Source organism: Herpailurus yagouaroundi, unplaced genomic scaffold (assembly GCF_014898765.1).
Source record: "Herpailurus yagouaroundi ecotype Mexico unplaced genomic scaffold, PumYag 77, whole genome shotgun sequence".
Taxonomy (NCBI): Eukaryota; Metazoa; Chordata; class Mammalia; order Carnivora; family Felidae; genus Herpailurus; species Herpailurus yagouaroundi.
In genome coordinates this window covers 26066137-26081544 of record NW_024412388.1, presented here as the reverse complement: position 1 = coordinate 26081544, position 15408 = coordinate 26066137, and positions in this window count along the sequence as shown.

Below are 15408 nucleotides of genomic sequence, written 5' to 3'. Positions count from 1 at the left end.
CCATTCAACTAAGAGCATTGTTGGGGAAGCTCTGAATGTCTTGTAGAAGGCCCTAGTGAATACCCATTGAATTGGCTTGAATTCTGTACTTTCTATAGCCCTGTGCTACTCCTCAAGCAAGTGTGTTTCCTGCCAGAAATCTTCAGCAACTAGATTCTAGAGCCTCTTGTTAGACTTTGCCTCTTTACAGATTCTCCCATTAGAAGGCCCAGTCAGTCCTTTGTTCAGCATTTGCTTTTGATTTTTCTTTTTTTTTTTTTTAACATATTTTATTTTTTGAGAAACAGAGCATGAGTGGTGGAGGGGCAGAGAGAGGGAGACACAGAATATGAGGCAGGATCCAGGCTCTGAGCTGTCAGCACAGAGCCTGCTGTGGGGCTTGAACTCACAAATATGAGATCATGACCTGAGCTGAAGTCGGACACTCAACCGACTGAGCCATGCAGGCACCCCAACTTTTGATATGTCTTAAAGCCACCCAACAGATGGCCCTGGGAATTCCTGCCCCAATCTCTGGCATGATGACATCATGTTGGTGTGGCCACAAGAGAAAGAAGCTATAAATGCAGGATTTCTGGAGGCCTTAAAGGGTCTCTGGGACTCTCATCCACAGAACTCTGCAGAGCAGCCCTCTGGTAAGCACTTGGAGTGCCTAAGTGCCTCTGGATGGGACTCTCAGCTGGAATGAGGAGGCTACTGAGACAACAGGTGGGTGATTAGGCAGAGGCTGTAGCTGACCAGATTGGAGGATGCCTAGGGTGAGTAAAGGCCACTAAGGCCTGCACTGGGCATCTGGGGAAATGGCCATGGAGATGTCTTCTAAGCAGAAGTATGAGGTCACTGGGGCAGGTTCTGAATTAGATGTTTTCACATGCCCAGCCTCATCATGTTGTTGGCTTGCATGTGTACAGGGGAGGGGCAAGAAAAGATCTGTGATGATTTCCTTTTATAGAGATTCTAAGAGGAAGTACATTTCTCCATTACTTCCTGACACAATTTTTAGATTATCTATCCACCTACTCAGATACATTTTTCTCACAGTTCATTCAAGTTGAGAGAGAGAGAGAGAGAGAGAGACGGAGGGAGGAAGGGGAAAGGAATAGAGAGGAAGGTTTTCAAAGAATTAATTAAAATAAAATCTCTTCTAGGACAAGGTGTGCCATCTTTGTGCTTCCTTTGGGGTGGGGGAGGTGGGGGGGGGGACAGAGCTATAATGGAGTCATGTCCAGCCAAGAGGAAAAGCTCCTTAGCTCTGGTCAGCAATTTTACACATCCATGCTACATCTGGCATGTGGCCCACCCACTATCTTTCCTTCTTCTTCCCTCCCTTCCTTCCTGCTATCCCTCCCTCCATCCCTCCCTTCCTCTGTCCCTCCCTCTCTCTGTGTCTCTCTTCCTCCCTCCCTTTCATCCCAGTGCATATAGAAGTATATAGAAAATATATAGAAGTATATAGAACATATACTTTCAGGTCTTAGTCTCAGGAGTCAGACAAACCTGTGTTGAACCTCAGCTTTGCTGTCTATTATTATATGTGTGAACTTGGGCAAGTTATTTAGCCTAAAGCTTTGTTTAACAGGGTAAACAATAATGCCAACCTCTTTGGGATGTTTTGAGGTTTGAAAGAAATCATGTGAGGAGGATGCTTAGTGCTGTGTGGGGCACAAAGTCAGTGCTGGATAAATGATGGCTGGAATTCCTTTATCCTTGTGCTTACTGACATTTGATTCCTTTGATAGCCCTGTTCTGGGCCCTTAAGGATGTATTGGTGAAAAAGGCAGACAATGTCCTTGGCCCTAAGGAGCCCAGTCTGGTAGGGAGATGGCCATGGAAGAAGCACTCAGGACCCCCCTCCCCGGTTCTAATTCTATTGTGAGCTGAGTCTGTGGGCCCTCCCATCCCAAACTGTTTTCAGACAGAGCCACATGAACTGGGTTGGCTTTCTGGGCCTTTAGGGAATTGGGTCCCCCTGAGCTGTGTATTTGTGAGTGCACTGAATTATAGTTTATTCATTCATTGAACAAATATTTACTGAGTGCCTACCATGCACCAGGTACTCTTCTAGGCACTTAAGATGGAACAATGAATAAAACAGAGACTTTGCTTTTGTGAAATGAGTGGTCTAGCAGGAGGAAACAGACAATAAACAATAAACACACACAAGTAGACTACATAGGGTGCTATAGAGTGATACATGTTATGGGAGAAAGGAAACTGAATAAGTAAGGGAGATTGGAGGTGTTGGGGATGGAGGTGGGGAGTAGTGATTTTATTAAAGGCTGTCAGCGTAGACCTCATTGAGAAGGGAACATTGAGCAAAGACTTAAAGGAAGAGAAGGAGTTTGCCATGTTTTGGGAGAAAGGACTTTGTGAGAAGAGGGAAAAGCAAGTGCAAAGGCCCTGAGGTGAGGGCATGGCCCCTTGTGGGAGGAATAAGCAGGAGGCAGGAATGGCTGGGAAGGGCTGAGCTCTGTGAGAGCAGAGATTATGTCTGTCTGGTACCTGGCAGGTGGTAGAAGTACAGTGAGTATTGGTTGAATGAATGGATCCTTGCTGGCATCTACGTCTGACCTGAGCTGGGCCAGGCCAGGACTGACCTCATTGCTAATTTGCTTGAACAGAGAAGGCTGATTTAAGCTTTCCTTTTTGATAGAAACAATTTTCAAATCACCAACAGAGCTCATATAAAATTCAAATGTGCAATTGGGGGCATCAAAACACAAAGCTCTTCCCTTAGCATGTAAAAAGAGCAGCAGCACATCTGCTGAAGAGTGGGAAAAACAAAATGAAATTGCAGATGACCTTTGAATGCCTAATTTAAAGAAAAGTCTGTATTGAGCCTTCCCTGCAGCTTCTGTGAATCACTGAGTGAGCCATTTGTATTTCCAGCAGATGTCCAGTCTGAAGGTGCTGGAACAATGAGGAGTCAGGCCCTCTATGGAGGAAGAGGCTGCACCCAACTGCTGGTTACCATATGTCTTGTCATCCTTTTGGCCCTCAGGATGTCTGATTTTGTGTCTTACTCAGTATCTCAGGTCTCCCCACCCCTCATCTCTAGAGAGCTAGTCTCCTACCTGTCCTGTCGAGGACTCTTTGGCTGTTGAGTACTGAGTGCCAGGATCATCTCAGGGACTCACTCCTAAGGAAACACCCCCCATCCCTCACCCCAGGCCTCCTGAGGCAAACCATCTCAGTGTGGTCTCTGGTTCTGTCTGGTGTAGGGCTGGAAGACACTGTCTCAGGCACTCAAGACTCTGGAACTCCAATGCACTCTACCCTCACCTCTGCCTCATTAACCCCCCCCCCCCCTCGTTCTCTTTCTCTTTTTCTTTCTCTTTCGCTTCCCCTGCTTCTTAATCTCACTAACTCCTTATTTCCTTCTCATCTGGTGCAGAAATCCTGGGAGAAATTGGACCTGTATCTCCAGTAGCCTAGGGTCAGGAGAAACAACCACCCCCAAGGACATTGGTAGTTCAGGACCATGGATAGGGCTCTGTGGCTCCAGCAGCACCAACCACCTATTTATTCACTTGGGTCAGCCTACTCTGGCATTTCTGTGAAAGTGGCCTTGGGAGGCCCATTTTAAGGTTTAGGGGCAGGGGCCTATGTGACTAAGAGACTTGACCTTGCTAGTAAGTGGCAAAACAGAGTCAAGAGCCTAGGCTCTGAATCTTTCCACTGCACCATGTTTCCCCCCCCCCCATTTTTTAAAATTAATTTTCAAATATGAGTCACACAAGGGCAAAGGGCTTGAAGTTGTTTCCCTTAGGGATGAGGCCAGTTCCCCTGTGGATGTGTGTGTTATATAAAACAGCAACCATGCGCTTTTAATGAATAGAGAAACACATAAAAAGCAAAAATTAAAAAAAAAAAGGCACCGATGACAACTGGACATATTAATCTATTTATTCAATAAATATTAGCTGAATGTCTATGAAATGACAAACCCCATGTTGGGGATTTAATAGTGAATCAGATGTGGTCCTTGCCATCATGAGGTGATTAGGCAAGTGGGAGAGACAAAGGCATAAACTTGGCTTCACATATTTTTGATAATTTACTTGTTTCCCAGGTTACATTCTTTCTTCTTTTTGGAAGTACAGTGTGTACAGAATTCCTCGTGTAGACTCCCTTCTGATGCTTCACTGTAGTGGGATCAGCCTTAAAAAGAAGGCAATGGGGCAGAAACCCAGGAGTTCCAGCTGAGGTGATGGACACTTGAGTAAAGGCCTTCCCAAGGCAATGTTCTTTGCCTATAAGCATGATGTAGAAAGAGATGTATCTTATCACATTGGCCAACATAAGCATCTAGCCATGCCTCTCACCCCCCAATCCATCCATCCATCCATCCATCCATCCATGGAGAAGTGGTTAAGATGGCAGAATTTGGTACCAGAATGCTTGAGGTTGAATCCTGCGTCTACCATTTATCAGCTGTCTGACTTTGGTCAGGTTACTTAACCTTCCTGGGCCTCAGTTTTATTTCCTGTAAAATGGGAATCATAATAGTACCTATCCAATACAGTTGCAAGGATGGAAAAAGCTTGTTAGCTGTAAAGTGCATGAGAAAGCTCTTCATAAAGGAGAAATGTTTAATAATCTGTTATTATTAGACTAAACTCCATGAGGCCAGGGATAGTGCTGGAACACAGTGGGTGCTCAATACTATTTTTTTAAATGAGTCACTGAGTGAATTGAGCATTTTCTAAGACCTGAATTTTTATGTGTCAGCCCCTGTGCTCAATCCCCTGAGTCAAAGTCACAGCTCAGATGTCTTCTCAGCTGAGGAGAACTCAATGCTAGCTCCCTGTGTTTTCTATAAAGACCTGGCCAGGGGCAGGTCCAACCTGGCAGAAGGCATCTGTCCCCAGATATACCTGGTCCCTCGTCTCCATGCTGATCCAGGGATATGGTACAACCTGATGAATGAGAAGCTCTGCCATCAGCAATGCAGAGATCCTTTTGCTGGTCCAGGATTCCCTGTCAACATAATAAACAACCCCTGGCTGGTGTTGGCTCAAAATGATGACAAATGAGCTGCCTGTGTATCGCCAGGCAGGGAAAATCATATTTGGAACACAGTGGTGGCTTCTGTGTTAAGCATGTCCAGGAGAATCAGAGAGCCTGGAGGTAGAATTAAGAAGCTGAGCGGCATGGGATTACTTCCCCAGAGCAATTGGATGTGGTACAGGGACAAGCTTGCTGCCTCACCCCATCTGCTGTGCATTGTTTCATACCTTTTCTGGATGCATCCCCAGCTTGAGAGGAGGGAGACCCTGTTTTGTTTTTATGTCCCTGAGGCACAGCAGCTGCACTAAGCTCTTTTCAATAAATCCCAGGCTCTGCCCCAGTGCTGGGTGCAGCGTGGAAACAGGACTATAGCTTTGGAAGTGTGTCCCCAGATGGTGTGCGGAGTCCTCGCAGCCTGGCAGAGAGAGGCACTTGAGCTTTGCTTTCGCAGACCTGGGTTTGAATCCCAGCTCTTCCACTTCTGCCTGTTTGACCTTGAATGTGTTTAAACCTTGAGGAGCTTCAGTTTCTTCATGTGTAGACTGGTGGGGTGGGACGTAATAGTCATTTCAAAGGGTCATTGCAAATGTTGGGGAGATAATGTTGGTGAGGCATGTGAATGAACATTGGTTTCCTTCTCAGACCTGCACAAAAGCACTAGTCTCTCTGGGTTCGTGTGTATGTGTTCTCCGCTCTTCCCCTGGGATCCCATAATGAGGTGTCCCTGAACCACTTGTTCAGTGGAGAGTTAGGAAGATGGGCCAAGTGTGTCTGTCTCTGTATCCCACTGTGAACTCCTTGAGGGCATGGAGCACTTTATACAAAATCCATCCTTCCCATCCCCTCACCCCCATACCAGGTGGCCTGCAACTAAGTAACCCTCCCCAGATTTGCTGAATGAAAGATTGAATTTGCTTGGATCTCTGGGGTTCTTGATAGAATCTAGGGGCTTCCTAACTGGGATGATGAAAATTGCATCTTTATTTTCACTAATTTCCTGTTGAGCCTTGGCATTTCTACCAATGATGAATATAAGCAACAGAGCAGAGCAGTGTTAGCAGTATTTATGAATTTGTCACTGATGAAATCACAGGTATTTTCATTACCTGAAAATACAGTTGTTGCAACCATCCAGAAATAGCGTTTATGGTTTGAACTGCAGTATTTATCAGGCCCACTGCTAGATCTTATTAATATTGCATTAATAGGGGAGTACCTGTATGACCAGATGACAAATTTTCAAAATAATTTGAAAACTGCATTTCAATATAATCGGTTTCCTTTGCAATTCTATATATTTTGGTTTATTTTAAACATCTATTTCATTAAAAACATTTATTTTATTTAAAAACATAATTTGTGGGGTGTCTGGGTGGCTCAGTAGGTTAAGCGTCCGACTTCAACTCAGGTCATGACCTCGAGGTTTGTGAGTTCGAGCCCCATGTCGGGCTCTGTGCTGACAGCTTGGAGTCTGGAGCCTGCCTTGGATTCTGTGTCTCCCTCTCTCTCTGCCCCTGCCCTGCTCATGCTCTGTCTCTCTCTTTCAAAAATAAATAAACATTAAAAAATTTTAAAAAAATGAAAACATCATTTGTGAAGACTTCATCAAGCTGCCAAAGAGGGTCATGCCACAACAAAGGTGAAGAGCCTCTGGTGTAGGTCTGTGAATCCTTTGAAGTGAATGAAAAAGATGGAGGGTTAGCCTCCTGTGTATATTATTCTAGAGAGTATTTGTAGCTTTCATTAGGAACTCCAAAATGGCAAAGAATGCGATCAGTGGCTCTCTACTAGGGGAGATTTTTTCCACCTATGGGACATTTGGCAATGTCTGGAGATATTTAGGGTTGTTACAACTGGGAGGTGCTACTTGGCAAGGCCAAGTGGGTAAGGCCAAGGATCCTGCTAAAAATGCTAGATGCAGAGGACAGCCTCCACAACAAAGAATTATTCTGCCCCAAATGCCAGCAATGCCGGGGCTGAGAAACCCGGGACTAGACTATCACACATATCGCAGAGAAATGGACATTTCTCTGATTAAGATCTCTAGGAAGAAAAAAAAAATCAATGCACAACTTCGTCAGAAACACCTGTGATAATTCCCTTGTCCAACCCTAATGCACATTTGCAATGTCTACCAGGTGTTGGTGCAATGTCTACCAGGATTACAGAGAGAGGCAGGGCCCTGGGGGTGGGGGTGGGGGGGGCTCTGGGTCTGCACTTCAGTAGGATGCGTGACCTGTTAGGCTCGTGTGCAAGGTCTAGCCATTATGAACATCTCTACTGGGCACTTGGTGTCCAGGCAATGTGCTGGGTTCTGGGGATCAGTTTTAGTGTGGCAGAACATGGTCTCTACCCCATGGAACCCACACTTGTCAGGGAAGACACATATGCCACGTGTGACGGTGGAGATGCAGGGTACTGTGAGGACACATGGCAGTGTGTGTGTTTGGATGTGTGTTGGAGTGCGGACAATTCACCTTAATGCAGTGGTGCATGAGGGTCTCTCGTGTAGGGTGATAAATTTTGACCTGTGACCTAAAAGATCAATAGGAGTTGGCCAGACCAGAAGATGGGGAAAAGATGCTTTAAGGGAATGGCAGGTTTGAAGACTCAAGAGTGAGCAAAGGAGCACGGAGCATTAAAGGAACAAAATGGAGGCTGGCTTAGACTGGAGTGCTATTTAAGGGAAAGAGTTGCAAAAAGTGAAGTGTGGGAGAGGGGAAGGGTCTGGCTCATGCAGGGGAGGGGTGTCTTGTGCACCGTATGTAAGGTTAAGGGCTTTATCCAGAGGAGCCATTGAAGGAGTTTAAGCGAGAGTAGCAGACCATTTTTGTTTTGTTGAAAGACACAAACTGGGAGAGAGGAGAGAAGAGACCTGGAATTTGGCCAATGGCTGTTGCGGGGAGGGAGGGAGAGTGAGAGGGAGGCAGAGAGGGTTGGAGGGAGGGAAAAAGGGAAAGAGAAAGGAAGAGGGGAAAAGACTGATGGAAGGAGGGAGAGAGGGAGGGAGAAACCTCCCAGGAAACTAGGAAAGGCTCCTCAGAGGAGGTAGTATGTGAACTGAATTTGGAACAGTGAGTAAGTTTTGCTAGGTGTACAAGGAAGGGGAAGGGCATTCCAGGCCAAGCATTGTGAAGGCCTCAAAGGGCCTGGGGTGTTTGCGGATGATGAACTGTTTGGTGTGACCAAAGCTCGTGTGTAGAGGAGAGGGGCTAAGATGAGGCTCAATGCCAGCATCTCCACAACCATTGTCTCTACCCTGCTCCTGAAGGGTGATTGCAGAGGGCCAAAGATACTGTTTGACCCCTGCTCCTGCCATCTGTTCAGACAAGGTGCCCCTGCCAGAGGGCACGTAGACAACTGGGCCAGAGTCCAACTGGAGACTTGAGGAGCACAGTTGGCTCTCTGTGTGGCAGGCGAGACAACTTCAGTGGACATAATGATTTGCCCCACATCTGTAGCTCTCCTCTGAGTTTCCTCTTAGGGCGGTTTCATTAATTACATGGCTTCGACAAATCCATATCTCAGCCCAGTGTGCACTCCCAAATTCTAGTCTACAGCCCTAATTGCCTTCTGGCCATCTCCGACTGGATGTCCCACTGGCTTCTCCAACTAAATTTGTCCAAAATTGACCTTATCAGTCAATAAATATTTGCAGAATTGAATTGAATTTTCCTGCCAAACTTCTCAAAAGAGTTATCTCCTAAAAATTATCATTATTTGTAGACAACATGATTGTGTACCTAAAACACCCAAGGGACCCAACTGGGAAATCTTTAGAATTAATAAGAGTTCAGAAACCCAGTTGGATGCAAGATGAATATATAAAAATCAATAGGTTTTCTGTATATCAGTAATAACCAGCTAGAAAAATAAAATAATGGGAAAAGATGTTATTCACTAGAGCAACAAAAAGTGCATAAAATGTCTGGGAACAACCTTAACAAGATGTGACTGGGACCTATATAAAGAAAAGTACAAATCTTTACTGAAAGATTAGCTGGTTTTTATTGATCACTTATAGTGTGTTGGGTACCGTCTGAGCATTTAGCAATTTAGCAGGTATTATCACATTAATCTATAAAACCATCCTGGAAGTGAGTGTTAATTTTAAAGATGTCAAAACTAAAGCTTAAAGGGTTTACATAAAGTGTACATCAAGTATTATGTGGCAAAAACTGAAATTTGCACCCAAGGTTTTTGCATCCAAACCCACACTTTTGACCTTTTCCTAAGCCATCTCCCCAATAAGCCATAAATAAATACACAGACAAATGAAGTTGGAAGGTGTTGTCTGCGTATTTCACAAAGATTAATTCATTTCACTCCTCCATTCATTCCCACAGTATGTACTGAGTGTCTACAATGGGCAAGTACTGAACTAAGTGGTAGACACAAAAATATGAATGAACTCTCAAGGAATCTACTGATGGCGAAGCCACATAATTACATGTCATTATGTCACCATTGGTGAAGGCAAGGATATTCATAATGAGTGACTAGCAAGTAGAGGAAAAATACATGCCATTGTCTTGCGGGTTCCAAGATGGCTTTTTGGAGGAGGGAAGGAGTCTTAAAGAACCTGTAGTCAGCTAGGTGAAGGGACTGGAGAGAGAGCATCCCAAGCACAGAGAGTTGGGTGGGCAATTAATATTTATTAATTAATTCATTCAACCAACAATACTTCTATAAGCATCTGCTATGTGCCAGGTATAGGTCTGGGAGCTGGAGATAGAGCGGAGAACAAAATAGCACCTCTGCTCTCATGGAGATGGCAATCTAATGGGAAAGGGTAGGAAATAAACAGGAAACTATATGGCAGTGGGTGCTAAATGCTATGGAGAAAAACAAAGCAGGAACCTAGAGCATCTGTTTTGAAAGTAGGGAAGCCTGGATTATATGTTGGGTGGTCTCTGAGGAGGTGATATTGGACTCCAGAGCTGAAGGAAGCCAGGGAGTGGGTCACCTGGCTACTGGAGGAAGACATTTCTGGACTCAAGGGTTCCAAGGTGGGTGTGTGATGGGCTTAAGGAAAGGATAGCCTGGAGGCTGCATGGCTGATTATGGGAATGAGGCAGTGGGATGTCCATTCGGGTAGGGCTTTGAATGGCAAGGGCTATAGCTTTTATGTTGAGGGAAATGAGAAGCCAACCAGTCTTACTAGAGAGGTCTTCCTGAGAAACATTAACAAGAAAAAGACAGGTAAATGTTGCTGCTTGCAAACTTAACATTTTAATCTACATGAAAAATCTAAACAAAATCCAAAGCACACAGCCAGGTAGAAAACAATATTTGCAACAAAAAGAACAAAAGAGTAAAATCTGGATCCTCTAAAGAGTTAGTACAAATTGGTAAGAAAATAGTAAGAACTTACAGAAGATCTAAGTACATAAAATTTAGAAAGCTCTGTAGGTCAAACATCCTCAAATTAAAAGGCCAAAACGGCCACAAATGTATATGTAGTATGTGTGATGTGTAGAGGATACAAATATGTAAATCAGTAAGAAAAAATAAACACCACAGTGGAAGATGAGCCAACGATTTCTCCAGATAGTTCCCAAATGGAGGATTTAGAATTATTAGGGAAAGTTGAAAAAAATGTTGAATCTGAGTTATAAAGAGATGCTAAATAAAGCAACATAGTTGTTTTCTTGGGTTTTTTTTTTTTTTTTCACTATCAAGTAGGGAAAAACTTTTCAATAAGATGATACATAGTGTGAGTGAAGATGGCTTGAAGTAGGCATTCGTAGGCATGGCGGTTGAGGACAGAAGTGGAGTATGTTTTCTAAAAAGTGCTTGGGCGATCCAGAGCCAGAGCATCACAAATGGTCATACCCTTTGACCCAGTAACCTGCACTCGTGGAAGTATGTCACAGGGAAATCATCCAAAAACAAATGCATGAAGAACAACCCAAAGTGTTTAATTCTCAGGATTTCCTTGGGGCCTGAAATGGGTCTCAGCTGTGTCTGGAAGCCACATTGACTGGAGAGAGACATGGGTGAATGAAGGCAACCCATCCTGGGTACAGAGAAAAAGATGCAAAGGGCCCTCAGGTTACAATCCGTAGCAGCATTCTCTTCTGGTCACTAGAAGTGAAGAAGAAAGAATATAAAAACACTCATTTGAAAAGATACGAGTACCCCTATGTTCACTGCAGCATTATTTATAACAACCGAGCTATGGAAGCAATCCAAGCGTCCATGGATAGGTGAATGGATAAAGAAGATGTGGTACATATAGACATGGAATATTACCCAGCCACGAGAAAGAATGGCATCTTGACATTTGCAACACATGGTGGAGCTAGACGTTATAATGCTAAGTAGAGTAAGTCAGTCAGAGAAAGACAAATATCATATGATCTCACACATATGTGGAATTTAAGAAACAAACAAAAAAGACAAAAAGTACAGATTCTTTTTTTTTTTTTAATGTTTATTTATTTTTGAGACAGTGCGAGAGACAGAGTGCAAGAGGCGGAGGGGCAGACAGAGGGAGACACAGAATCCAAAGTAGGCTCCGGGCTCTGAGCTGTGAGCACAGAGCCTGACGTGGGGCTCAAACTCATGACCTGTGAGATCATGACCTGAGGTGAAGTCAGACGCTTCATTGACTGAGCCACCCAGGCGCCCCAAAAAGATTAGATTCTTAAATGTAGAGAACAAACTTGACTGTTAGCAGAGGGGAGGTGGGGGATGGGTGAAATAGGTGATGGGAATCAAGGAGGGCACTTATCATGATGAGTTCTGAGTAATGTATAGAATTGTCGAATCACTATATTGTATGCCTGAAACTAATAGAACACTGTATGTTTGCTATACCGGAATTAAAATAGTAATTTGTTTTTGGTGGGGGAGAGGGGAAAGTGGGTGATGGGCATTGAACAGGGCACCTGTTGGGATGAGCACTGGGTGTTGTATGGAAACCAATTTAACAATAAATTACATATAAAAATAAAAAATAAAAAAAAATAATTCTTTTAAAAAAGGTAAAGAACAGGTAGCCCTTTTCTTAGTAAAAATTCAGCATTTTATTTTTTTTAATTTTTTAAAAATGTTTTTATTTTATTTTTGAGAGAGAGAGAGAGAGAGAGAGAGAGCATGAGTGAGGGAGGGGCAGAGAGAGAAGGAGATACAGAATCCAAAGCAGGTTTCAGGCTCTGAGCTGCCAGCACAGAGCCCAACGCAGGGCTCGAACCCACGAACCATGAAATCATGACCTGAGCTGAAGTTGGACGCCCAAACAACTGAGCCACACAGGCGCCCCAGAAATTCAGCATTTTGTAGGCTTGAAAGGATGTTGGACCCTTTTGGCATGGACTCCCCACTCTATCAGCATTTCAATCCGGAGTGGCTGCTCTCTGGGTTACAGCTTTCTCAATTCACTAATGAACATCTGATTTCAGGGAGACTTCCTAATGAGTCAGGCTTCTAGCATTATCTGTCTCCGACAGTGCCTGCCACAGAGGTCAGCCAGCCTAATGTGGACAATACCACCACCCCCAACCTCAAAACCAAAGCTGGATGCGGTTACCGCATAAGTGAACATTTGTTCTGGGACTCTGGCCATGGAAAGGCATTTTCCACTGCACTGACCAACATTCATTCTGTCATCAGACCTTACTAAGTGTCCAGGTCTTATTTATAACAGAAAAAAAAAATTCAGAAACAATTTAAATGTCTGACACTGGGAGAATGGTTGAGTAAATTCTAGTTTAACCATAGACCGGAATGTTATGCGTCCATTTAAAATGCTGTTTATGAACAGATTGAATATCTTGGGGGAAAAGCTCATGTTATAATGTTTACTGAATTGTTGCACAAGAAAACCAAGAAATGACCTGAATGGCCATCAAGAGGGGAGTGGTTGAATAAATTGAGGTACATCCATGCTGTGGAATATTACACCTTTATATAAAAAATAAGTTAGATATGTATCTACTGGCCTGGAAGATGTCCCTGACGTATTGTTAAGTGAGAAAGCACGTTGCAGAGAAATGAGCTAAACCAGAATCTCTTTTTAAACAAAATAATAAAAATTCTCCCGGAATGTATCCATTTGTTTGCACAAGAGTGGAGAAGGTTGGAGAGGGACATATACCTGCCTGGTCACTTTGGATTGGGTGGAAGGGAGAGAGATAGGAGATCAATTTTTCTTTATATGTCTTTGTGCTGCATATATGGGTATCTGTGTATATTACAAATGCACCTTGCCTTTTGTAATTTGAGACAAGAATAATTTACTGAAAAAAGAGCATACAAAATTATATACACAGTATTAGCTCCACAATGTGAAATATGTATGGAAAAATCTAGAAAAAAAATGAAAACATTCAACAGCGGTTGTCTCTGGGAGGAAAGTGAGGTTATAATGCTTTCCCTTTTTTATCCTTGCCTATATTTCCCAAATTTTCTTCAATGAGCAAAATGTATAAATTATTGTTTAAAATATAATGGCTTCCACCTTCTCACTAGTCCATCTTGCCTTTACTTGCTACATTCTGGCCTCGGTCCACCTTGACTCCTGCCTCCTGCCTTTGCTGAAATTTATGTATCTATTCAGCACATCCTTACTGAATTCTAGGCAGTGGGGATACGGCAGGAACTAGGACAAAGCTCCCACTCTCTGCAATCTACTTCCGGAGGGAACATTCAGATATCAAACTGAGTGACCTTGCCCAAGACCGTCATCTGAGCCTGGTCTGTGGTGCTCAACACACTGAGTTACCTTTTCCTGTGTGGAACTGCCCTCTGGTTCTCTTCCTGCCATTCTTCCTGCCCCCTACTGTATCACCTTTCTTGGCCCTGTGTGTGGAAAGGGGCTCTGTTCTGAGCCCCTTCACTTCTTTCTCCATAGCAGGAGTACTGTTTATACCCGGATCCTGAATCAGAAATGGTAGATCTGTGCAGGTCTGAGCCCAGGCAGCAGCCCAGGATGCTGGGGATAATGGTAAATGTTGGTATCAGTGGTTGTCCAGGACATGGATGAGAGTGGCCTTTAAGGTGTGCTATCTGTAGGGTCTATACTCCAGATGTACTCTGTGCAGCCCCCACGTGGGTGTATTTGCTTATGTCTGGTCTAGGATCTGGGCCCCATGGTCCATCACAGGGTCTAATCTAGAGGAACTAACAAACGAATGAATGAATGAGTGAATGACATAATGCAATGACATCACCAGGTTTTAGACACATGAGTAGATCTGGTGCCTGTACCAGTGAGGGGGAGTTCAGGGGAGTGGACTAGGGGCTCCTTTGAAGCTTTATTTCATTTTTATTGTGGCTGAATATTTTTCTGGTTTCTGGGCCACTTATGTCTTATTTTGTAACCTAATTTGTTCAAGACCTTGTCCAATTTTTCAATTATAATGCTTGTTGTTTTCCTATTGATTTGCAATAGTTCTTTGTATATTAAGGCTATTACTTTTGTGCCGAACATTTTTGTATCCCTTTCTCTTTTGTTTCTATTTTTGACACACATATACGTTTTGCATAAAACTATCAAGCTGGTAGTATTTTCCACAGCTTTTCTGTTCGGAAAATCAGTGAGATAGTTATTTGCCTATGTTTTTTTTTTTTTTCTCTAATTATTTTTTGGCTTGATTTTGTTTTAGCTTCTCTTTTCTCCATCTGAAATTTGTTTTAGTAGATGGTGTGAGTTGAGGAGGTAGCAGTTCTTTTCCCAGTTAAGTCGGTGACCATGCAAAATGTTTTTCTTTTCTCAATGATTTTTTAATGTTGTCCTATAGGTATTTCAGTTTTTATGTGTATTTCTGCTGTTTCTGCAATACTATTTCCTGTTCTGCCTCTCCCCTCTTAGACCACTGCCCCACTATTTTCAGAAGCATCATCTGGTAATTCTGGTTAGTATCTTGCCAAAGGAAAATAGTGCATTCACTGCCTTTTCAAAAAATATGCACTGTCTGTGGCCATCTATTTTTCTAGTTAAACTTAGCTATCATTTTACCAAATTTAAAACAGGTCATTGGGCTTTTGGTCAGAATTGTATTAAACTTGTAAATTAACTTTTCAATAACTTTTCAAAAGGTTAATATTCTAAATTAACCTTTCAATAGTTAGTCTTTCCGCTCAAGATGACGTTATGTCTCTTCAATTATTGAATTTTTTTAAATCCCTTTCTAAAAGTTATTTTCAGACAGTGCCTGCACATTTCTTACCAAGTTTATTTCTATGTAGTATATGCATTTTGTAGTTATCATAAAGAAGAACATTTTTCTTTATATTTTTATCTGCCACTGGCATATGGAAATGGTATTGATTTTGTAAACTTACTTTGCATTTGACTTCTTTGCTGAGTTTTTTTATTAGTTCTAAAAGCTTTATAATTGATTTTTTTGTTTTCGAGTATACTAAAATATCATTTGCAAACCATGTTTTTTT